A 26,983-nucleotide genomic window follows, 5' to 3' on the forward strand; every position below is an offset into this window, starting at 1 on the left:
ATGTAGTAAATATTGTTTCTATTTATTTTAATTTTCCATTTCATAAAATAATAAATAACTATTTAATTTAAGCCCGTAATAAGTTATGGCGGTTGTGTTGTACAGCGTACAGCAGATAGACTAAGGTCCTTAGCTTAAATAAATTAATAAAACAAAAGGATTATTGATTAAATGCAAGATTTTTAATATATTTTTTTAAATATAAAATAAAAATTTTCAGTAATTATTAATTGTAAATAGGCAAGATAAAATACCAAAGAATATTTTAAATTATTTTAATAATATTAAGAACACATTTCCTTTTTTAGTTCATAGTCAAATAATGTATCTCTCGTTTTTAATATCAATATATTTTAAAGGTAAAATTGTATAATTTAAATTAGCAGTTAAAAAATAATTATAAGTAATACATATAAATATGATATTAAATAAAAGCTCGTTTATGTATCACACATCAATAGAATTTAATTAAAATTTGTATTATTCTTTGTATTATTTTAAAAACAGTTTCTTAATTTATAATATTTTTTTCTATAGAATTTGCAATACTGTAAGCAACCAATAATCCATAAACGAATATTTTATGATACGATAGTACAATTTTCACGTTTCTGTGAACATTAAGCTAAATTAAATTATGTTTTATATTATCTATTGCCTTTATTTAACATTTTTAATATATTTAAAAAGCTTTCTTCAAACGAAATATACATATGTTAATATTCATAATCATACATTTATTCAGTTTTATATAAGGTTTAAATTTTGTGCCTAAATGACCTTTTAATATTTTTATATGTATATTTTATCACGAATAAATTTTATTTTTCTTGGAAAACGCTGATGAAATAAATGACGTTTTATTAACCTTTTTTTTATGTAAATTCAGAGTAATCAAAGTTAAATTCTTTTTTATCAACTAAATAACTAAAAAATAAACAAAATTACATTTACACCAATATATTCATATTATCCACAATTATACTATTCATTTTCATAGCTTTTAAGAATAAAAAAATTAAAATCTACATATTTTTGCCTTATTATATAAAAAACAAGATTTAACCCTTAAATTTGATACATTAAAATAAAATTATGAATTTTATATGTAAGATTAAAAAAATAATAAAAAAATTGAGTACGACGAATAAAGTGGTATAATTCTAATAACTTTTAAACTAAATTATACCGAAACTTTTAAAGCAAGCCGAAGCATGAACGCCAGAATATTAAACGCAGTTTTTAACTTACTTTTATCGACATTGATTGACCTATTCCGTCATCCGATTTGATAGACTTTTAAATATGTTCCAAACAAGCGGAAACTTTTATTGGTTCAATGAATAACAAAGCATCGCTCGTTTTAAAGGGACGATCAATATAAATATCATGTATGTATGTATGTATAAGACAAAATTGAGATTGAATTTGACTACATTATTTTTATTACATACATATATATGTAAATATATTAAGGTACACCAAATATGATTTAGCAGTTCTCAGATATTCACTTTCGTATTAATCTTCGTCAATTTTAGACCCATTCAATCCCTCGTCTTATTCGTATTGTAATAAATCTGTCTGTATGACAAGTAAAACGCTCAGATATCGTACTATTTGCTATTTCTGTAACATGTCTCAAAACTACTAAAATTTTAAATCATTCTTTTCAACAAAATAAAAGTTCGGATTCTTCAACGCAGTAGTTGGGTTGAAATGTATTTTATCGTAGATATATTATTTAGTATTGCTATATAAGAGTAAAATATCGTTACTTGAAATGTTTTGTGTATTTGTAAGATAATCCCTGGAGAAAATCGCTTTGGCGTCGAACGAAATGAACTGAACCGACAACTAAATGCAGCATCCATAAATATCGTGTCTCTCAAATAGTGCACTATATATATTTTTAATAAATTTAAATATAGCCGCACAAAACTATTTTAATTACTTCATGTGAAATAAAGCGTAAATAACCGTTGCAAATAAATTTTCACTCAACAAACCCAACCTAACGCATATTAAAGCTTAATGAAGCATGAAGGTAAATGCGTTTGCTTTGTACGAATTAAATATAAAAAAAATATTTTACCTTTGTCATTAATGTATACTATTCAGCAAATTTTTATTAATATTTAATACTTATTTAAGGTTAAGCTCAATTCAATGCACTGAATTAATTATTATCGATCTCTATGTATATTATACATAATAAAGGATTAAATACAGGTGTCTATTTATAGTTTTCCAAAATCCGATTAAGCAAAAAGCTTTTGCGAATAGAATTTGCACAATTATACAGCGTATAAAAAAGTAATGACTCTAAGCGAAAGATTGGCGAAAAGTGTTTTACGTTTTATTTCTATTATTTTTAATGAAATCCATCTCATAAAAATTCCGTAAAATAAATAATAAATGTAAAAATGATATAATGCTTAAAATAATATACATTTATGAATTGTATGTATACTTTCAAAAACTACAATCATACATACAAAATAATAACGGCATTATTACCCTTTACTTTAATGGTTTCAAAATAGAAACACCTAAGTTGTATTAATATAAAATGTAATCCAAAAAATAGCACTTTATACTTGATGTTTTCTTATGACAAATTTAATTTTTTTAGCGTATGAATTAATGTTACTTGAATTATAAGTGAATGAGTTAAGCACACGACCATCTGCAGAAAATATTATGTTGACTCTTTTTAGGATAAACATTAGGAAGCACTACTTAAAATAAATCAATCGAATGAAAATTACGCGAACTTCTCAGTTAACTATAGCAAAGATCAAATATCTGCATTTTAAACATGTTGAACATTTGCTGCACATTGCAGTATTTTTTACAGCTTTTCACTAATGAGAAAAAGGCGATATGAGAAAAGAAGTTCAGATCTAATGAAGTGGTGCAGTGGATGGTACATGAAAAGCTGCGCACAAGTCAAAATATTTTTTTCAAGAATTCATGCACTTTCAAAGCATTATAAGCTTGTATAAAACGCTATGAAAACTATTTGTATACTTTTCATTTAATAAATTACTAGATAAAAAATACTACAGGTTTTTAATATACTCGTGTTTATATATAAAGCTTTCTAATAATTCATAATAAATTGATATCATTTCAATTAGGCCTTAAATAATATTATAGTGGACGTATGTTATTTTTCTGAGAGTGCTGAATTACCTTACTTTATTAATAAGACCGCAATATTTTTATTTTTATTTAGTGACCCATTAATTAAATTAAAACTTAGTAAGAAAAAAGTTGCTAGTATTTATTGATTAATGTATTATATTATATATTATTTTAATTAAACTCGTTACAAGGTATCATATTTTATACAAAAATAACTATGCGTATAATACATCAGAAAGGAAAATGTTGTAAAGTTCCTTACCAAAGATTGAACCAGTTTTAAGATTCTCAAAGTGAAACCTAAATATTATCCACAACTTCTCACATGCGCCCTCCTGGGCATTAAATTCGCAAATTATGACTTTCAACAACAAGGGTCGTTTTTGAAAAGGCGGGTTTCTAGAGTAAAACTTTTATATATATCGCATTACATATATTATGCGAAATAGGAGATATAAAATATGTTTTATAATATATATCACAGCGAGTACTCTCTGATTTATGTTTTACTGTTAGGTTTATGTGCAGTGGAGAGTCACATGGATCGCTGTGAAATATGTGGTAAAGTTTTAACTCAGTTTTTTGCTATAATATCATATTGTTATGATCGAAAGCGACATACGTGATATATTGAATATAAATAATATTTTTAATTAAATTTATGTTACATACATGGATTTAATTTGAATTATATTGAATCCGATATATTATGTCATATACACATACATACATACATAAGTACATATATACATATATTTATTAAAGAGTATCTGATTCTCAGTACATTGAGAATCGAAAATCTAACTTTAAGCAATCTCCGGAAATCTCAGAATTCGAGATTTGTACCTATACTATATTAAAAAGCATTTCCTTTGCTTTGTACCATTTTTTGCTTTTAAAAATATAATTAATTTCATTGTGATTTTTTTGTAACTTATATACCTTTTGCAAAACCAGTTTTTTAATAAATATTCTTTTTGCTATGTTCTCAAAAAGATTTGCCTAAGAGTATTTTTCCAAAAATCTATTATTGACGATTTTTAAGTTCAATTTAATCAAAGGACAAATAATTTACTGTATAATAGTTTAATGTATTTTTATCTCAGTGTTATAAATATTAAGGACAAATTATGCATTTAACACATTTTCGATCAAACACATTCTTTAATTTATATAAACTTTAATTGCATAACCTAAAATGTTCAACAAAGTTTTTTGATTTTATAATGTACAATTTCTAACACAAAATAAATATTATTTCAAAAGACCTGTATTAAAATCATATTTATTTTTTCCTATGACATTTTCATAGAAACGGCATTTTAGCGGCCTGGTTAAAATAAATAAAAGTACAGTTAAACACCAGCTATTCAATATATTTCAATGCTAAAAAATTAACGCTAAAACTGGATATATTGTGAACGACGCAAATAAAGAAAGAACTGTTAAAACAGAGCTAATGAAATATTTAAAAAATAAAAACAGAGATTTCTGTTTTGCCCTAAATCATATTTCTTTATTAATTATTAGATTTTTAAATCTTTGGTTGTAACTTGATAAGAGCAATGCGTTACAACGAAGTAAATCTGTACCATCAAGGTAAGTCAATCAGACATAATTAATAACAACAATTAAGTACTAACCACCTGACTAAAAGTGTAAAGATCGGTGACATTTATATAAATTATTCATATTTTTTAATAATAGCGCAATATTATAAACGAAAATTAGTTCCTCTACCGTGGCTCGAACTTGCAACCTCAACATTACTAGTCTGAGATGTAATGAACTGCGCTTTTTCGTCCTATATATATCAGTTGTTGATATCTTTCCATCTTTATGACGAACGAAAATATCAGGGTCGCATGTCGTGGGAGGAGCGAGTAGCTCTCCTATAGGAGAATATTAATGGAGCCGTTGGAAGCCAAATATTCTCAATAAATATAATTTCTAAACAATTGTAAATAATATAAATTTATTTTCACATATAATATTTATTATAGTACATTAATAACTTTGACCAGAATTTTTTATTGTATACAATTTCTCAAAAAACTATGAATAAAAATATAACAATCTCTAATTATAATAGCTACTGTACATATATTCAAAATAATACGACTAGCCATATATTATACCTATTCGACAGATTATTTTTAACTTTCAACATATAAATATATTTTGAGTGACCGGTTAAAGTCGTTGCGACATAAAATGAACCAAGATAAGAGCATTAACTTATTAATTCAAATCTTATCACAACAAGCAAGCGCAGAGAGTAGCTAGAAACAAATTTAACCCTATTTAGCTATAATATTTTGAAAATAAACCCATTATTGCTTTTAAATTTTAAAGGTAATATCATTGATTCAATGTCTTTACAACACAGTTTTGAAAAATCTAAATTTCTTAGCAGCATAATAGGGTTACTAGTCTAGCTTTGCTTTTCTAATCTACACGAACTGGACTCAATAACTAGTATATTTTTTGCTGATTTTATTTATTTATTATATATTTTCTGATGTAACATGAAATACGTTACAATCGGGTAAACATAATCAACATAAACAGGTCGGAATAGAGTAGTTCGTAAGATCTCAGACTGATAATCCAGAGGCCACGGGTTCAAGCCACAGCAGCAGACTCAAATTGTATTAATAAAATATATAAAAATGCGCTTTTATTCAAAACCGGCCCCCAGCTGAAAAAGCAACATATATTGCTTACAAATTATACTACACGTAGTAATTTTATATTTAATTATATAGATGCCATCAATTTGCAGACATTTGTCTGGTGGCTAATAGATGTTTATTACATCTGATGTTGCCATTATGCATGTCAGGTTACAACAGAAGATTAAAAAAAAAATAGTGAAACAACAGACTGAAATAAGTCTGTAAATTATTGACATATATTTTATTATTTATGAAATTTTATTACAGCTTACAATCAACAGATTTTGAATGAGTTTATTTTAATTATTCTGAATTTTATTTTAATTATTCATCACTATATTTTTGTTTTAAGAATAAAAAAATCATTATATTATGATCGAAATATTATTATAAAATTATTAACTCGAATATTAAAATAATAAATTATACATGCGATTCGAACCCATGTCTTTTAGGTTTTAGTACTGGCGCCGTAACTGGTATGATTTCTTGAATCAAGGTTTCATTTTACTCATATATTCACATATATTATGGTTAACCTCTGAATTTATCGCTTGCGATAAAAATATGTTATTCTACGCATGACTCCAACCTTAAATTATCTATAATATCACAATTAATTGACTGCTCACACAAAATGAAAGGCGTTACTTTACGCGACTGGCAATACATTCCTAAAATAACCAGAACACTCAAACGTAATATTAAAAAAAAATTGAGTTAATAAAGAATTACGTTCTATACAAATTTAATTTCGCAATGACAACTTTTTCCTATGAGAGATTAATAACACAAGAATTTTAAAAGTATAATATAGAGACGAAAAGTATTTCCATTAATATTAACTATTAGATGGTATGTACTTATTTAAGAACTTTTTTAATAATATAAAATTTTATCTTAATTATTTTATTTCTTAATTAGTAACATCAAGCTTTATTACATTATCTAACTCGACTTTATTTAATCACGTCGATATTTATTTGCGAAACTATGAAGACCTCTAATATATAAACCTAATCTGGTGTTATTTGATTATAACAATTATAATTACTTATACCAATCTCCGAAAAACATCAAGGTTCATTTAATATTTAAACCTTTTACTTTCATTGATAGGCTTTGACTTACACCCCTAATCTTTCATACTGTTTTTTTTATTGCCTGACATACGACCTTTTGATAAAGCGTTAACACTTATAATCACTATCAAATCAATATAAATGTTATTTTTAATCTCTATTTGCTAAACACTCAGTAAGCATGAGTGTGTTTAAAATAGTCGTTAACGCCAGTTAGCGTAAACAAGCTATAATTTATTGTATACTGACCTCAAAATTAGACCTAATGTGCGACTTAGCTACGTGGAAAATTTCTTAAATACATACATACAAGTCTAGAATAATGTACTTGTTACCGAATATTTCTTGCTTGTGTCCGTTATAATCAGAAATAGTAAATAATTACATGCCGCGCCTTTATGGAGAATTTTCAAAGGTTTGTTATTGTATTTTAGTTTTTTAATAGCAATGCAACCGGAAAATATGCATGTATGTATTCAATTCATCTCCGTTGGTGCACTTCACATCCTTCATACTATATCCTTTGTGGAAATGGGAGCTTTTTGTATATGTTTAACATACAAACATGCCACATTTCATATTCGTATGTAATTTCAGACAGGAAATTGTGATCAAACCTATTGATTTACTATAGTAGATCTGACATGTCATGTACACAACAATTAATAATATTTACAATTATTGAGGCAAATTAAATTATTGTTCTAAACTGCTTACGTGATACCCTTAGCGTCACCTTATTCTAAATTATATTTACATTGTCCGAACAAACACGGTTTGAATAAGGATTCGCAAATTTGCACTCCTTGCAAGTGCGAAGTAATGGTACGGTCGTGATGTTATAATGTTATAATGTATTTCGTCGGGTATGGATAATAAAAAGAGGCTTTTACAAACAAATGTGTAAAAAAGCTCAAAGCACAATTTTTGCTGAATATTTTTTTAGAAAATTTGCGCGTAGAATATCATATATATTTTTAACTTTTAATAATAAACTCGGATTTTTTTTTACAAAATGATTTATTTTTTTAGTGATGCACAAATCATAATTTATAACTTAAAATTAGTGTTAAACATTAAATACAAGCGCTATCTATATTTGATATTAAAATTGAATGCAAAATTTTCGCCTGTACTATAAAGACAATCATAATTTTTTTCTGAGGTCCAAAATGTTTTGTAAATGTAGTTATTCAATAAAACCATCTTGTTTTAAAAAACGCATTTTATAGCATAACTTTACATACAAACGAGATAATTATTTGTGACAAAAATGTATTACAATACGCCGTAGGAACATAAAAAATTGACTGCAAGATAAAACCTAATAATAATACCAAAAATATAAATAAATTACCACGTATTTAAAATATTTTTGTTTAGATTTTGGTACAAAAAAATACTGTTTATACTTTACAAATTTAGGTACTGTAACCTAAGCCTAAAAGCTCCAGATTTTACTCTATATTAATTTATTTTTGCGTTCCATTAAAGCTTAAGTTTCAAAAATTTCATTGAAAAACCGTAAAAAAATAAGAAAAAATCTATAGACAAGCATGTATTAAACACGTTTTTATATGATGATTTTTATAATATAATAGGTTTCGCTATATTTTCCTAATCTTACGGATAAATAGTGTAATGAATAATGAAAATAAAATTCAGAATAATTAAAATAAGTTCATGCAAAATGAAACATATTGATTGTAAGCTGTAATAATAGTCCATAAATAATAAAATATGTCACTAATTTACAGACTTATTTCAGTATGGTGTTTCACTATTTACTTTTTTTTCAATTTTTTGTTATACCCTGACAGACTGTCTGCAAATCGGTAGCATCTATATATTTCATTATAAAATTATTACGTATAAAATTTATAAACAATATTGGTTGCTTTTGCAGTTGGAGACCGGTTTTGAATAATGGCGCATTTTAATATATTAATAAAATTTTAGTCTTCTGACGTGGTTCGAACCCGTGACCTCTGAATTACCAGCTACTTAACGAACTACGCTATTCCGACCTGTTTATGTTAATTGTGTTTATTTGATTGTACAAAAAAAATATTAATGAAATAATCAGCGAAAAAAATATACTATTTATTCATTCCGGCTCGTATAGTTTACAAAAGCACAGGTTAACGCTAAATTAGTAGCCCTATTATGCTGCAAAACAAATTAGATTCTTTAAAACTGTGTTGCAAAGATATTGAATCAATGATAATACCTTCAAAGCTACGACTACAAAATAACTATACAACGTAACTGTCTGCTATTTTAGGAGATCTACTTTAACATTTTAAAGATATACAATTAAAAATACATTTTATTTTATTTTTATAAATTATAGAATTGAGGTATATTACTTTGAATTGGAACGATTCGAATTATCTGGATTTAGGGTAGGGGGGGGGGTGCTAAGCTAAGCTTGGTAAAAAGCTGCTGCTTCTTCGGATTATCTCTGTTTTCGAAGCTCAGCTGAGCTAGCTCTGTGTCTAGTTCTAACAGAAGAGACATGAAATAAGGTTCTATAAAAGTATTTTTGATGTCCCTTCGAGAGAATAAGTATAATCAGTGTTTTTTTATACAATTTCTGTAACTAACAAAACTATTTTAGGCTGTATACATAAGGATAATTGTGAATCACAATGCTTATCAATGAATAAATGACGAAAAATAATGAAATTAATAGAAGGCCAAATATAGCATGTTTATGATATCATTGTAAAATCTATGTACAATTTGATGATCACTTTTTCAACGAATCTCTATACATAAATATGTGAGAGATAAAAATCATCCATAGTCGTTAAAAATCCATCGTCGAGAGGAAACCATAAAAGTATCATCAAGCCATAATATATGTTACGTGTTTATATAAATCTGATGATTTTAAATTCTATAAATTCTTAGAAAGGTAAAAATAGAAACTAGTTAAAAATATGAGCTACTAAATAATTATTTTTTTGTATGGAGCTACTTATTTGTGTTTTATTTTTAGCTATGATAATTATTTTTAGGATTTTAGGTGTCAGCTTGTAACAATTTGATTGATTTGAATACAATACACCCGAAAAACACGATAAGAACTGTGCTCATTTTTGATAACGAAAATTTTGCACTACAGACTCAATAATAATAATATTTTATATAATAAATTAAATTTAACTAAAAACACTTTTCAGTCAAATATATTATTGTAGGTTCATAAACATTTTTGTATGTGTATAACTAAATGTTTATCTCTAAAAGGATTTTTTTTTATTTCATATCTACTTTTTAATTAAATCATTACATTTAATCAAACTGACATTGTACATATAATTTAATATTGCTGAAGTATACGTGCCACACAACCCGTAACAGTGAATTTAGCAATGTATGTAGCGTTGTTATGAGCAATTTATGCGTTAGTTCAATAAGCATTTCTACTGAATGATAGTATGTAACAATTAGACTGCGACGGGTTTTAGAAAAAAAAATTCCTATAAAACAATTCCTCGCTTTATATTGCTATAATTTAAAATATACTATAGTTGACTTTCCATATTAGGTTATCTTTTTCACCATAATGTGTTTTTTTTTTTTTTTTTTAATTATATTTTCTACCTATCTATGATACGTGCATATCGGCAGTAATTCTTTCGTATGCCTGAGCCACAAACATAATTAACAGTCGGTTCTGCATATGCGATAATAGTGTAGGCAAACTGACCGTGCGGTTAGTTTTCATCACATCGTGTGTTTGCTCTAAACCAAACAACCACGCCAGGTGAGAGGATGATTAATTGGCTATGCGGCGCTGCTAGATGAAAACTGTGTGCGAAAATTTTAACAAATATGCTAAAAAGTGACGCAGAAAAGAGCTTCGACTGGCTAAACGTGTCTTCTTTAATGGAGAAGGTTTTCGCATTAAGAGTCAATGGCAAATTTTCGGAAAGCTTGCTCGGTATGTCAAATTGCTTTTGACTTTGCTCCAGATATTTTCAACGCTTCTTTTATAGCCTTCGATAGTGGTTCACAACCTTTATATAATGTTCCTAAAAGTTCAGCGGACTTTAATAAAAATTCCTAATAATACTTCGATATTGCTATTATCAATCAGGAAAAATAACTTGTGTTATCTTTTTTCAAAGCTGTACAGATTTTTACATGTTAACACAAACGTTCAAACACTTTTAATATCAAATCGAATCAAAAACTATACAGTCGGAAAATCTGCATCATAGAAGATAAGAAGCTTTGTTTCAGATGATGACCCAAACAATGGAAGTCGAAACGCCAGTATGGAGAAGTGCACCGTAAGCGAAACCTCCTATCTCCCTAGTATAAGTTCTGTCCCAGCTAATTACCCGTAAGCCGATTGTTCAAAGGGTATAATCCCGACAGATTAACAATCAAATAAAAATGTTTCTATGTATATTGAATTACTATTAATTAATTTATAAAGTATTATAAAACATTGAATGCTTACTTGCATTCAGTCGATAACGACTGAGTTCACTTAAGAAATGATTCAAATGTTAATATATTTTACCAATTCACTGTAATAAGTGATTTTCTCATAATCTTGTCTGTGTCCCTTAGAATTTAGACATTGGGGTTGAACTCTAGATTTCAGGATTAATAGCTAAAAAGACACTAAGTACAAAGAGGCTGCTTCCTCTATATTTCAAGTCTCGGTTGACACTTCGCTTGGCGTGAGTTCAGATGAACTCACATGTGTCTCAAGTGAAAGGTATCTAGTGAAAGTTTTAATCAACGCTTTTTATGCGATTATAAACATTTTCAAAATAAGATAGGTACTCTCTTACTTAACTAAGGTAATAATAATATATGTTACCTTTCGTATAAGAAAGTATTTGCGTAACTGTAATAATTTGTACAGCAGCGCTAACGTGAGGCATTTTTTATCTGAGTAACATTTTCCTGAATATCGGTTTTTGCCAATACAATTTAGCATCTCTCTGTATTTAAAAAGACACTGAACGGCCTTTGTGTATGGTCCATTTATTTCAAGCATCTAAATCTCCGATCGTCACGTACGTCACAGTAATGAATACACGTGTTCAGAAAGTTACAAATACTGATACCAATTTAATTTATTACGTTTTTTCGCACAACCCGTAATATTTATTATTTTGGGTCCACTTTAACAGCGATTTAACGTGTAAAATTGTGAAAAGATAAAAATTTCTATATTAAATAGTAAAAAAATAGATTACAAATTAAAAAATATCAAAAGCGTTCAATATTTTAAACATCAAACTATATATTTAATTTAAAGTGCAATCAAATTGAAATATTTTAACAACGGGGTAAATCTGTACCAACTGAGTAAGTCAATCAGATATAATGAATACCTACAAGTAAATATTTACCACGAGACTGAAAGTCTGCCAATCGGTGACATCTTTATTAATAATTATAAATTATTATATGAATATAATTTATTAAAAATATATGCCACTGCAGTTGGATTCTCGGTTTTTTCAAAATAGCACATTTTTTATTAAAAAATATTTGAGTACTGCTACTGGGGCTCGAATCCGCAACTTCAGAATTACTAGTCTGAGACGTTACGGAGTACTCTATTCAGTCCGTATTGATTGAAAAATCAAGTAATCTTTGAGAAAAATATTATGTGCATCTAATATATATGTGCAAAAAATAGAATTGTGTATTTAAAAAAGTATATATTAAAGTAATATCAACTGCAATTAGATATATTTACTTATATTTCTCATTCGATTGTGTATATTTGAGTCATTTCAAAGCAAATGTTGGCATCTGGCACTTTTAGAATCACTCGAAGCAAAAGTTTAATAGTTCATTACTAATGTTGTTTATATAAAATACTAATAGAATTGTTTTAAATAATAGTTTTTAAAAACCACGTTTCTTTGTCAAATCTTAAGTGATAGGTGTAAAACTGTGATATTAAAAGTTTGATACAATATGATATTATTAATATTCTAGCAAAGTGTATAAATATTTCTAAAAATAACCTTTATGAAAGAATTTAAATTACTTTTAAAAAAGAAAAGCGATTTTTACTATTGTTTTACCCATAGACATCAAAGTGCAAAATGAAAAGCTTTGAGATGTAAAAATACTTTTATATAAACATTTTAAAACGGGTGGTGAATGAAGAGCTTTAATAGGTGTATTATAAATATACCAAAGATACCGATATAAATTTGTTGAAAACACATCATTGAAGATGCAAAAGATCTCTTTTTGTTTGCCTAATTATGTCACTGCATTACTTTTATTTATTATACCATATAGACCATTATAGCATTAATTTTAATTTTTATCTTATCCGGAAGATCATAATTAGTAATTATTATATTATTGTATAGATTGGGTTTTCCTAAATTTTCCTTATCTCACAGATGTATATCGTAAAAAGTAAAATAAGATTGAGCTTATTCATATCATTTTTTGATTTACAACTCAAATAATAATTTAATATTTATTAAATAAATTTCAATTTGTTGATTGTGTTAAACTCATTGTAACGCATTGGACTAACGCCTGTTGTATTTCAATGAAAGATTTACAATAATTAAATAAATACTACACAATGTTCGCATTTTATTCTTACTTACTTTAATTTATTCAAAAGAAGACAACTATTGTATGTGGAATAATATGCAGTTTCAAATTGCAACAGTAATTATTTTATTAAATATTAAAAATAAATATAAATATACTAAACAATAAATTTTAATAATGATTTTATTTAATTAATAAAAATAATAATAAAAAATTACTTAACTACAAAAGAGATTTTTTTAAGAACAATATTTGATAAATTTAATTTAATCAAAATTTTTTCTGATTTCAAAAAAAATTATTCTTAGAACTTCAGCTTATGAATTTTTTTTTTTAAATCAATAGCTTAACTTCAAAAGATTGCTATTTAAACGAAAATCTTCCGTTGCAACGTGACAAAAATTAGCTCAATGCTTCAGAAGAGATAAACAGCAAGCACAAAATATGTAAATTAGTGACATTTATATAATTAAATATAAACTATTATTATAGCTTATAATTAATAGTTTGTATGACCTAGCATAATTTATTTTATATATTTATCCGTAATATGAGGTAAATCTATGATCAATCGGAAATATACAATAATTATATAACAATTACTAACTCTGATTTTCAAGACAATAAAAATTGTAAAACACTAAATTACATATATGATTCGAACCACTGGTCTATGGTGTTGGTATAGAAAATAAATGATACTGCTAAAATCAGTTTAGTTTTAATTATAAAGCAAGTTATTTAATTTGTGGAAAGAGGAATGCAAAGTTGTTGTGTAGGCTGTAAGGGTGTCGGCGCTATTAGAATATTTGTTTAATTATTGTAGCAATCAATCAAATGTCTCGGACAGCTTATTGATTATGTATTATAGGCCCGGTTAAGGTGAGAGATAACGTGTATAAAACAATTTCCCAAAGGGCTCGAGATTTCATCTTTGCACGAAAGATAATGATTAATTAGTTACCTCGCGCAGTTAATTGACTAAGCGCTGCGTTTCCTTGAAAGCTTTTCGAGGATATTCCTCGACCAATTTTTGCCGATTTTTTTTCCAAAGGGTTGCAAATGGTTTCAGCGCACGCAAATCCTCCGACGATTTATTCCGAACTAGAGCTTTCGAGGGCTTAAAAGTGCTTTTACGAACGTTTTCGCCGCAACGTGACGGGAAATTTCGGGCGATTTGTTTTTATTTGAGTTCGGTCGCGTCTCGCGTGCCGACGGTTGACGGTGCACGTCTTCGAGTGTGTGGAACGATAGTAAAATTCCCGGAACGTGCAATATATAGGACGCAAGGTTAAATTTACGTGATTCCATTGTTAAGTCACGAACACTTAGCCATTAATCAAAAATAGCGCAAACTTAATTTAATTCTCAGGAACCTTGGAATTTAAAGTTGAGATTTATTTGAGATAATTTAAATTTCCCGTTAAAATGAAAACTATTCAAAGTTTTCAAACTTATACATAATAGTAAAGAATGCCAAACTTTTGAGCTAAAACTTTCAGATTAAAGCATGACTAATTCTAGAGCCATAAATATATTTTTACAAAATTATAAAAAAAAAACAATTTATTAAAAAAAATACAATTTATAGACAAACTGCTACTTTTATGAATTATTATCTTAAGCATTGAATTGCATTACAGCTAAAGTAAATCTCTAAGACCCAACACTGATGAAGTAAAAAATAAGCATTTAGAACAGAAACAATATTAATAATTATAACTAACCCAAATAAGTTATATCCTTTAATAAATCATCCAAATAATAAAAAATAATGAAAGTGGTTTTAAAGAAGTGTACATAAAATTAGAGTGATTGCAACATAAACTGCAAAAAATAATTTTAATGTGGCTTATAAATTGTTCTCAACCGTTCTATAATAAATTTTGTTTCTGGAAACCGAGTGACTCAAGTGTTAATGCGTTTTTCAACCAAATAGATCAATGTAAAACTAAATATACCTCATGAGATAAGTTATGGAAAAAGCATATACATATAGACTTCAAACAGGCGTTCGATAATGTGAATAAAAAAAAATGCTTTTAAGTCAGAAGATAATGGAAGTTGCTGTAAACCATGTTAGATTATTAACATTAGATATATACAAATCCAAAGTAAAAATTAAAAACATTGTAAGTAAAAATGTACCAGCACTTATCCGATGACATTGATAAAATTAACTTACTAGGAGCAATCCTAAATCCCTGATATTTGCTACAAAAATAAATTTAAAATCAGCTACTAGCTATGTAAATTATATATAAACTACAAAAAAAAACAGCATTAAAATATGTGTAAAAGTATCAATATCATTTCTAGAAACCAAAAAATTTAAAAAAAAATTGCTTATTACCTTTGAAAATAAACACAAATACGATTAAAATAAGCTTCATATGCCATATTCTCGATTAATTATAAATTGCATTATATAACTAACACGCTGAATGCGATGGGAATAATTTTTTTATGTACTAGTTAGTATATATAAACAATTCTCAAGAATAATGGAAGGCTTGGAAGACCCTTAGCTCATTTCTTGACGATTTAAATGCAAGTATACTAATAACAATTATTTTTTTTATTTTATTTGATTATTATCAGATTGATATTAAAATATCATTCGAGTCGAAAATACCGACACCAAAAATTAGGTTATTTCTACACTTTCCATATTATAAAAAAATGGGATTGAATGAAATATTAATAATACAGCTTTACTTTTACTTTTTTGTCACGCATTATAAATAAGTAGAGTAAACTAGGGGGATCAATAAAAACGAAATTAATTGAAAGCCATCAAATATATATTTTTTGTGTCAAATAAGGTTTTTTTAGTATATTGACACTGATGTATTACTTATTTGTTTGATGTGGATTGGTGATTGTTGAATTTATTCTATGTTGTTGGAAGGCAAAGTGATTACATATTTTGCTTTATCTATAAAAAAAACTGTCTACCTACATAACTATGATATTAACTTATAAAGCATACTACTCCAAATAATCTTGAGATTGATATAAAATATTACTAAAAAAACCGCTGATTATATTAACTATATATTCATAAATATATATATTTAGACAAAAAAATATTATGTACCAAACTGGACCAAGGCTTACGTTAAGAGGGAAGCGGCTGCTTTCTCAGTCTTGGTCGATGCTTGGCGTAGCTTCCGTTCGTACGATTTCATATGAAATTGAGACAAACTGGTATAAAGTAAATAACTGATCCCTGTCCAAAATTAATACTGAATGGAAATAAATTATACACACAATGTATGCAATTATGGTGCATAGATACAATTTGAGGGTGAAATTATATTTATTGCACTTTTAATGTATTTTTTGACCAAGCAGTCACTCTGAATATCCATGTGCTCAGCTTGATCATCGATACGACTTGAAAAAAACGATAAAGCAGTACTACAATGAACATAGATTATGTTTCAATATTTCAAAAAATTTACGACCATTCAAACTGTCAAATTTTATATTTAAAACAAGAATTATTTATATTATTATAATAAGTTCTAAAATTTTTTGAGCATACTCTGTTTATACGATAAAAAAATAATAAAAAAATAAGACTGCATCTAGCGAGACTATCAATGTTTTACTACGTGTACTATAAAAGCTGCATTTGTATTTGATTTTGTTCGTAGTAGAAAACTAACACTATACTTTCCAGTTGTTAAACTTCAAAGCACCAATTATATTAATATTAAGTTAGACCTAATTAAATACTACCAACCAATTAATATTTACCAGCACAAGTCCTTGTACAATTGAAATTATTATGAACGTTACAATCTTAATTGAACTGCAAACAATTAGCAAGCTTCTTTCAAGACAAATATCATATTATTTTATATTTATACTTATTATATTTTGGAAATTATATAATACACTTTTAAAATACGCGTAAATCTTAAAACTACACAAATCTCTCAATATGTATATCATATGTACTAAAAAATATTAAATTTTGACAAAGTGCATAGCGTAAAGAATAAACTTTGTACATATCTCAGAAACTGTTTATATAAATTAAATTATAAATAGCAGTAACGATAGAATCGGACCACAAATATAAAAAGTGCCATAGGGCAAAGCAAATTGCTCGAGTTAGAAAAATAAGGTTCGGTATTGTTCAGGTTTTCTAAATGGAATAAAAAAACACCTTTGTGCATTAAAAAAATTTAAAATATAAAATTTTATTTATATTCTGTTTATTTTATATATAATATGTATGTTTAGTTAAAATTTGTTTGATGTAAAAATTAGCTATTAAGCTAAATAAATTAATAAAAATAAAAAAAACCTATAGGTAAGGCCCTCATACATTTTTGCAATCTGGCAATTCTCAGGCAAAGTGTTTCTTCTTATTTAATTATTATTGTAATTATTAGATCGCTACAGCAAAAATAAGCCTTATAAAAAAAATTGAGAAAATCGTAAACTTTTTTGTTATTCAACTATATCGGAACATGCATATTTTCTTACATCTGGCATGACTTACCCTTTCTTATGCAGCGGCATAAATAAACCGGGATTATAAAACATAAAAATATTTGTCCAAATTTAATTTTTAACAAAAATGTCTCTAATAAAAATCTCAATTTGGCATTTCTAGAGTATTAATTATTGAGAAGAAATACTAATACTGAGTACCAGTATACAATAGGCTTGATTTAAATCAGTAGCTAATACATGAAAGACCTTGATTCGAATTCTATATTGACCTTATTGTTTTTCTATCGTGAGATCAGAATTAGAAATTATTATAAGACGTATATTAGGTTTCCCTAGCTATTCTTAATCAAACGGATAAATATCGTAAAGAAAAATTCAAAGAAAATCGAGATTGGACATGCATAATTTATGTTATATGTATTACTAACACTGATTTATAAAATTTTATTTTAGTCTGGTGTCTCACTACATATTATACTAAGTAAAGCATCAGAATAACTTATTTGTTGTTGCAACGGAAGGCATGAATGAAGAAAGTAATCCTTAAATACAATAAATTGATAATGATTAGTTGTTTATAATAAAATTGTGTAATTAAAAATATATTTTATAAAAAATATACTGCATTGCAAAATTTACAAAAAAAGGTCTATTATATTAATAAAATTCACCCAAATTTACCTTTCACACAATTACAAATAAATAATACAAGACTTTTGTATTGTTTTTGAGATTCTTTTTACTAAAGGGCTGTTTGTCATGGCTATTACAATAGCGATGTTCTTTTGCTATTTTATCATATCATATTTTAAGGACATTTAGAAAAAAATTTATACATATGTATATAGCATAACATCAAGGGAGAAAGATAGGATGGATCAAGTTCATGTGCTTGTCCAAAAGCTCATATGCTCATATTTTTTCAATCTTAAATAATCCTTTTATAAATATAAATTATCAAGTCTTGATTAAATAATTACATATAAGAATAAATTTGTATATGAAACACCTAATTTAATGCTGTTTCACAAATATTTATATTAATAATATTTTATCTACTGTAAATAAACTATAATTAACAACTAAATTTTATTCTATTTAAAATATAGTAGACAGTTTATACATATAATATAAATTCAGATTATTATTAAAATGATGAAGAATATCGTTTAAACTTTTTATATAATTATGTAAGCCCATATTGAGGGATTTTGCTTTGTTTGATTACTTTACGATCGGCCTATCGCCTTCTTTGCACGCCTCGCTCGTTTCGATCTCATTAAACGAGGTAAAATATAAAGAACAAAGGAAACAGTATCATTAGACAAAATAAGAACACATGAAGGATTAAATGCCAAGAGTTGATGACCATTCGAGTGAATATCCTCGCGTGATGGCTAATTTCAAGCCGCAATCAGAGAAAAACAAAGCGATTACATGGAAGTTTACTAGCTAATTAAGTACTCTAATAGTGTTGTAAATATGTGTTTTTATATTGGTATATATAAACCAGGATTCACCTGAAACAGCACATACACAATAAATTATATTTACATCAGGATACAGATGACCCAAAAATGTGCACATCAGCGAAAATAAAAATGAAAGATGTTACGTGAAAGGTAACCAAAAATTTCGCTAACCTGACCCTTTGCCAATAAACTTTAATCTTTTTATAGGAAAATATTAAAATCAGAACGCACGAAAGAATTCAATGTGATATTTACAATTTAATATAAATAAAATCAGTTTTATTAATGCTCATATTTTTAATGAACTGCTATAATATATATAGTACTAGCAAATTTAATAATATCTCATTATATAGTTAATCTAATTAACCTACGCTTTAACAAGGTTACTTATTAAAACCTTAAACGAAATAAATCGTTTGATTTATGTCATTTAAAGCTCGTAATTAAGCCTTTTAAGTATAATAATACAAAATTTAATTTAATTTTATCTAAAATTTAATATACTATTGTAGCAATAAAATAAAATACAAATAAAATAAATTTTATCTGAGAAGTACTAAAATATTATTTTATTTACAATAAATTACGGTACAATCAATATTTGATTTTTAATTGAATTTTGTATGTACATATATCTACTCAAATGTTTAAAATAATATTCTACCTTTTAATACGCATATGGATATTTTTAATATAAAAATCAATCAACATTTTTTACATTGAAATATGTATTTATTACCATATGTATTCATCATCTTATTTCTACCCCACGTAAATCTTTTTATAACAAAGTACTTTTTTTCATATTCCTGTTTACCAATATGTCTACTTTTATATACAAAATTGAATTTATTGTTAAAAAGTTGTATTGATATAATATTTCCACGTACATTTTTTTAATTTAAAAGAAGTTTGTCATAATTGTAAATTATCGTCACAAACGTTAGATTAGAACTATTATAAATCAAAACATTTTTATGCTAGATAAAAATTGTAAACTCCTAAAAAACAATCCGATGTTTTTATGTTACGTTACGAAAACAGATTATCAGCTTAGTTTATTATAAAACCGCTTTAAATCTAGATTTTTTAAATAATATGTAAGACTTTTGATTAAATCAAAATAAATACATAAAACTTAATCTGTAATATATTTTTAAATGCCTAGTCTATATTTTATTATCAACGATTGAATTTTTTCCTATATTTCATTCATTTCTTTTTTCGTTTTATTTTTAATATTGATTCGTAAATATGAATTATATACTAAATTATATAAAAAATAGTTATAATAATAATAAACACTTACATAAGTTCATTCCAGTTGAAGTGGTTCACACTTTTGCATCATAGTTCGTGTTTATTTTCATCCGTATATGTATTTACAAAAAATCATAAACTACACTAATAGAAAAGTACTTATTTTTACGGGGCTGAAACTTTTCGTCGTTTTTATCAACCGTAAAAAAGTTAATGAAAGTCGGAGATAACAGGCGTTTGAAAATACGTCTCGCGGTCCGTGCAGTTCCGCTGGCGTCTCGTTGCCAACTGACGCTCAGTTTCGCTTAAACTCGCCATATGTCCCATAATAATTCTACTCTCTCCGATACATAACTATAATATATACACGTAAAATATACAGCCACCGCAAACATATACATTATATGTGACATGTTTGATACACAAAAAAATATTATATCCTACAAAAAAAATGCTATATATACATATCCAAGAAAAAATCGAATTCAAATATTTGCTTATTTCATTCCCTACGCTTGTACAAGAAACTCAAATACACAAACATAGAGAAAAATACATTTATAATATACAAAATCTATCTGTGTTTTGAGCTAAATATTGATAAAAACTAAGCCATTGTTGCCTCGCGAATCAATACTAAAAATTGTATAATTATTTACCATAAATACCGCGATTTTTCATTATTTATTTACATTACGCCAAAACATACACTTAAACACTTTTAGGAAATTAACGCGCTTGATAGCAAAATAAATATTTGCCAAATACATTTTATAAATTATGCGCGTTGTATATCGCACAATATACTAAAACAATTTTGCGATAGTGGAAATTCAAAATACTACGCGTAATTTTTTTAATTTTATCAGTAATTGATTAGCCACGAATTCGCCCACTTTAATCTCTCAAAATTAAGTGAAATGTGTTTTACCATCAGATTTGAATAAACATTGTATAACAACTGTTATATCTGTTCAATATTATTAGGTATAACCATGGTTTTTTTAAACAAAAAAGGTGCCGGAACTCACTTCTTGTCAAGCATTTTACTAAAGAAAATGATATTTAAATATCATTTAAATTAAATTTAAAGCAGCTTTTCGTATGTCACGAATCGCATAAGAAATTAAACAAAAATTTTATGAGAGATCAATTTATGCCATCAATGACTGGTTTCTTTGATTATATAATTTCTCTTCAATTACCCAATTGTTTTACCATAAAATTCAAGGCCCCTTCGTTAATAAATAATATTCGTGATACAATTATTATTAACAGCTGTTGCCACTTTACAAAAAAAACCCCTTTCAAATTATCAAAAAGACAAATGACCCTAATTTATTTTTATTCTGCCGATTCCCATGCGTAATTTATTTTTATCGGAGCGGATGCTTAGATCACCAGGGCAAAAATAAAACCGCCGGCCGGTTAGAGTAACAAAAAATTTAAAAATAAATTTATGTTTTTTTTTAATTTATTAAAAATTTTGAAAAAGTATGCATTTTATTCAAACATCTGTCACGAACATCTTCGGAAAAGTTTTTTTTTAGTATCTTTCTTTATTTTTTAAGCAAAAATAAGTGTTAAAAAATGTAATCAATTTTTCGTCATTTCCAGAGCCTTATTAAAACATTCCAAGAAGTATGCATTATAGACCCAAATTATGAAAAGTCAGTGTTTGTTAACCTTCTAAAAATATTCATACAAATTTAATTTTATATAATAAAAAATCCTTAAAAAAATTAATCGAGAAATAAGAATTCTCGATTTGGCATTTTCTCAAGAAATAATTTTCGACTAAAAACACTAATGATGAGTGTGAGATACGGAGACGACATTTGGGGAGGGCAAGTGGGAGCATTTGAATTTGGCCATAAAAATGCATATTATTTAATAAAATATTCTGAATATTATTAAAATTTAGATATTTAAAAAAAAAACAATAAATGTGTTTGTTCTTTTAATTTTTGGATCCCCCTCTTCCTGGAAAAATCAGAAGGGACGTCAAATAAAATCTGAAAAAACAGTACTATACAGAAAATATTTTTTAAATATGTAACTTTAGTAAAATCAAATCATACATTTTCACCGGTAGATATAATAGTAGTTTTACCAGTGAAAATATATTTTATCTGGGACGTTATATTTTCACTAGCGAAGTTCAAATACATTTTCACCGGTAAATATATATTGTTTAATTGATAGGCGCTGGTGAAATAATATGCTGCTCTATAATGTATATAAACTTAATTTGACAGTCGCGAAACGTCTATTTGCTGCTCAAACCCAAACCTAACCTAACTGTTTTTAGGTCAAGTCTAAAATAAAAGCTAAGCTAACTCATCTCTTAGGAGAAAATGAGCGGAAGGAGAAGTACAGACGTCGCATCTCGCATATTTACCCATAGTTTGTCTGCATTTGGGTACTACACTATGATTTTAAAATATGATAGCTATCGTTACCGATATTACTATGGACTTCTGATATGGAAGTATTGGTATTTAAATCGAATTTTGATCAATATGGGGGCGCAAAAACAATTATCACTTCTCAGAAGTTAAAAATTCACGTCAAAAGCAATAAAATTGTGTCGAACGCTCGGCAACGAGCGAGCGTAGTGTAAAACTATAAAATTGATTTAAGCTTTGAACGTAATATAATAAAAACCTACAATTTAGACGTTGAGCAAATAACAAGATATGTTAAGGAGACGATTTATTGGAATATTTTTAATAACGAATTTAATTTGCACTTTCATCATCCACGTAAAGATACGTGACAAAAGGGTGATTCGCTCAATATGCAAAGTAAAACATCAAGCAATATTGAAGAAAAACAAAACTGATGAAACAACATGAGCTTTAAATTAAATTTAGAAGATGCCTAACTATCTAAAAAAGCCTTACAAGAAGATAAAGTATTAGCCTCAAAAAGCCCAAGAAACTATTTTGCTTTTACATTTGATTTACAAAAAGCACTACCAAACACTAAACTGACAGTTTCTCTTACATACTATAAACGTAAAATGTATGTTTTTAATCAAGGTTTCCACAATTTACATGATGATGAAATTCATATCTATACCTGGAATGAACCAACTGCATCCACAGAATCACAAGTAGTAGCTTATTGTTGTTTAAAACACAAAAACATATTATTGCTTATAGCGTAATGTACACTGGCCAAAATATAAATATAAAGTTGACCTTAATGTGAATGAAAATTGTTTAGTCTAGCGATAACAAAATAGATATTATTGACCATAAATTATTATTATCTGAAACTTTTATTCTTGCCAAATGGTCGCGATTTTAGAGTTATAGAAATAGCTATTCGAAAAATCAATTTTCCGAGGATTATTACAAATTAATACAAACATGTCACAAACAAAATCCATTTTTACTACACGAAATGAAAAGTGAAGACTTTTATTCAACCAAACCTCTAGAGGAGGCTTTTGTATTTTGAAAAAATGCAAAAATATTGTTGGTGAAATTATCAACTGTCTGAAAATCATCTGGATACGAGTTTTAAGAAATGCGTAGTATAACTTGTATTATAAAACAGCAATCGAAAGTGATTTACAATTTAAAACTATTGATGTATCGACAAAACAGGGTATGCCAAAGATTTTCTAAAACGGAAAAAAAATTGCAAAAAATTAATAGTAATATTCTTTTAGGTATTTTATTTAATTAATGTTGTTACTTAAACTACTGCAGTTTTTTCCAAAAAAAACGACCTAATAATAAGAAAACATTTTTGTAATTTAATTTAATAAATTTCAATTTGATGAAATATAAATTTATGAAATTATTTTTAAAATATAAATATACTATGCAAATGGATATAATAACAACCTGCAAATATAAACGCGTATTTTTTTTATTTAGAATAAAATAGTTTATTATTGATTTCTCTTAGAATAAAAATGAAATTTCGGTGTCTAATTCAAATTACAAATATAAATTTGCTCTCAAAAACATCAATGTAAAGAAAGTTAAAAAATCGAAAGGTCGTCAATCCATAACAAAAAAATTCAGATTTGAAAATAAAGAGATTGTAACATTTGCTGCTGACTGTAATGAAAGCCACGTTGAGGTCCAAAATCAATCAAGATGTGATAACATCTTTTGAACATATAGAAAACTTCTATTCTTTGTTCTCTCACAGTGTTGAGAAAAGATGTACCATCATCACTTCAAAGTTTATCAAATACAAAGTGGAGTGAAAGAATTCAAGCCGTGCCACCAAAAGTTAAACATTATCTTCGAGTACTTAAAGTATTAGATGTTTTCGTTGGAGAGATGGCTATAAAATTAACTCAATCAGAAAACTCTAAAAAAATATTTCAGGTCTTATAAAAGTCTATTAATGACAGTGTTTTGGCACAAAATTATGTCGATTATTAATAGCATCAATGATGTATTGCAAAGTAAATTGTTTCTTGTAATACAGTTATTATATTTCTTAGATAGAAAACTTATCATAGTTAAGAAAAAAATAAATTAATATTGGTGGTGATTTCAATTAATAAGAAAAACTTTTTAAAATATTCAAGATGTATAAATAGTAATTTAAATACGTTTAGCTGAAGATCTGGATACATTAATATTTACTTTTGCATATTTAATGTTTTTTAATAATATTTGAGACTATGGTAAAAATCGTGAAATATTTTTATAATATTATCTGGTGTAAAACTATTACTGTGATTTATTTAGTAACATTATGTTAAATAACTATTTATTTTAAAGTAGCAAGTTTAGTATGTATAATATATATATCTACATACTTAACTATAACCAGGAGCAACTGAATTTATGTCTCTAAAGCAAGATGTGTTCAAGCATTTTATGGCTATACTTAAATTTTAAGTTTCGTCTTGCTGTAATCACCTACTTTAGATATTTGTGGGTTAAAATCATCTCGCTTTATATTTGTATACTATTTACAATATGATTACAACAGTGTCCATTAATGGATGGAATTAAAAATCTACTATGTAAAGTATATAAGTTTTTTTATTTACAATAGTATTTTTATTAAGTTATAAATTTCGTGACTAGTGTCTCATATAATATATATATATATATATATATAATATATACATATGTGTTTTTCGGAAGCCGAATTATTTTTTCAAGTAACATGCTAAATTACGAAAATAGACTAACATAAAAAATGTTTTTTTGTTGCTATAAATTATTGCATAAATACCCATAATCTATCAATTGCTGCAAGTACTTGTACTGAGTTGTATTTAATTGTTTTTAATTTTTAGTTTGTATTTAAGCTTGCTTTGATTAATCAAATTTAGGCAATTGAAACAACAAGATCGGAAAAAACGCTAAAATTTATAACACCGAGTCAAAAAAATTAAGATTAAAAAAGTTTGTACATAATATAAATACATTAATAATAAAAATATTAGGAAAATTTATAAAATAATACAATAAATTTTTCTTATATTTAATTCTTTAAGATAATAATTTTATAAAGCAGAAAAACTTTTAAGTTTTTTAATTTTTGTGTTTTTTATCTTCATCTATTTTTGTCTAAGGATTTTTTTTATGAACAATGTTTGGTCTGGGAAAATCGGAAAAATGACTGAATTAACAGTTATTGGTCTAATGTTTTGTAAAATTAACATAGATTTACGGTATAATGATGTTAAAATGACAACACCAAAAGTTCACTACCGCAACAATGGTGGAATCTGGATTTTTTAATTTTTAATTTTACATTGCCAAGAGTTATTCAACAGTGGAACAAAATACTTGTATAAACACAGCTAGCATGACATATTGATATTAGATTACACGCAAATGTAAATGTGAAAGTAATAAAAAAAATACAATTTTATATTTATTCATTGATATATCTTACAAATCCCCGGAGTTTGGGAAAACGAAAATGAAAATCTCTTATCTAGGCCGTATCTGAATATAATACAATAATCCACATTTGCTTACAGTGGTTATATTACTTTTTATTAATAAATTAATATAAGATCGCATCTTACAACCAAAAGTTAATTGTAATTCTTTGAATATAAAGTTATTTATAAAGCTCTGTTTATTGTTATAGTATATTTAAGTCTGCTATAATTTTTTTTTAAAAGCGCTACTTATTTTCCATACTTTTAATTGATTTAAACTGATTTATTTCTAGTACAAATGTTTATATGCATTTACAATAACAAGAGTATTTAAAGAAACCTCATCTATTCTTTTTTTCATATTTATGTATGCCAAGAAACTAATTAAGAGATAGGTAGAGATAGAGATACCTTTACATA

At 26.5% G+C, this 26,983-nt stretch overlaps 1 protein-coding gene across 1 annotated transcript in view; it reads right to left on the reverse strand.

The window, feature by feature from the left end:
* sNPF-R (short neuropeptide F receptor) overlaps positions 1-21,309 on the reverse strand; it is a 97,909-nt gene extending 76,600 nt beyond the window's left edge. Inside the window, exon 1 of the mRNA XM_088203133.1 lies at positions 20,732-21,309. The gene's annotated coding sequence lies outside the window, so the exon portion shown is untranslated. The remainder of the gene's footprint in view (positions 1-20,731) is intronic.
* Between the last annotated feature and the right edge of the window lie 5,674 nt (positions 21,310-26,983).

This window comes from Plectrocnemia conspersa, unplaced genomic scaffold (assembly GCF_051122295.1).
Source record: "Plectrocnemia conspersa isolate PC_06_02 unplaced genomic scaffold, ASM5112229v1 ptg000014l, whole genome shotgun sequence".
NCBI lineage: Eukaryota > Metazoa > Arthropoda > Insecta > Trichoptera > Polycentropodidae > Plectrocnemia > Plectrocnemia conspersa.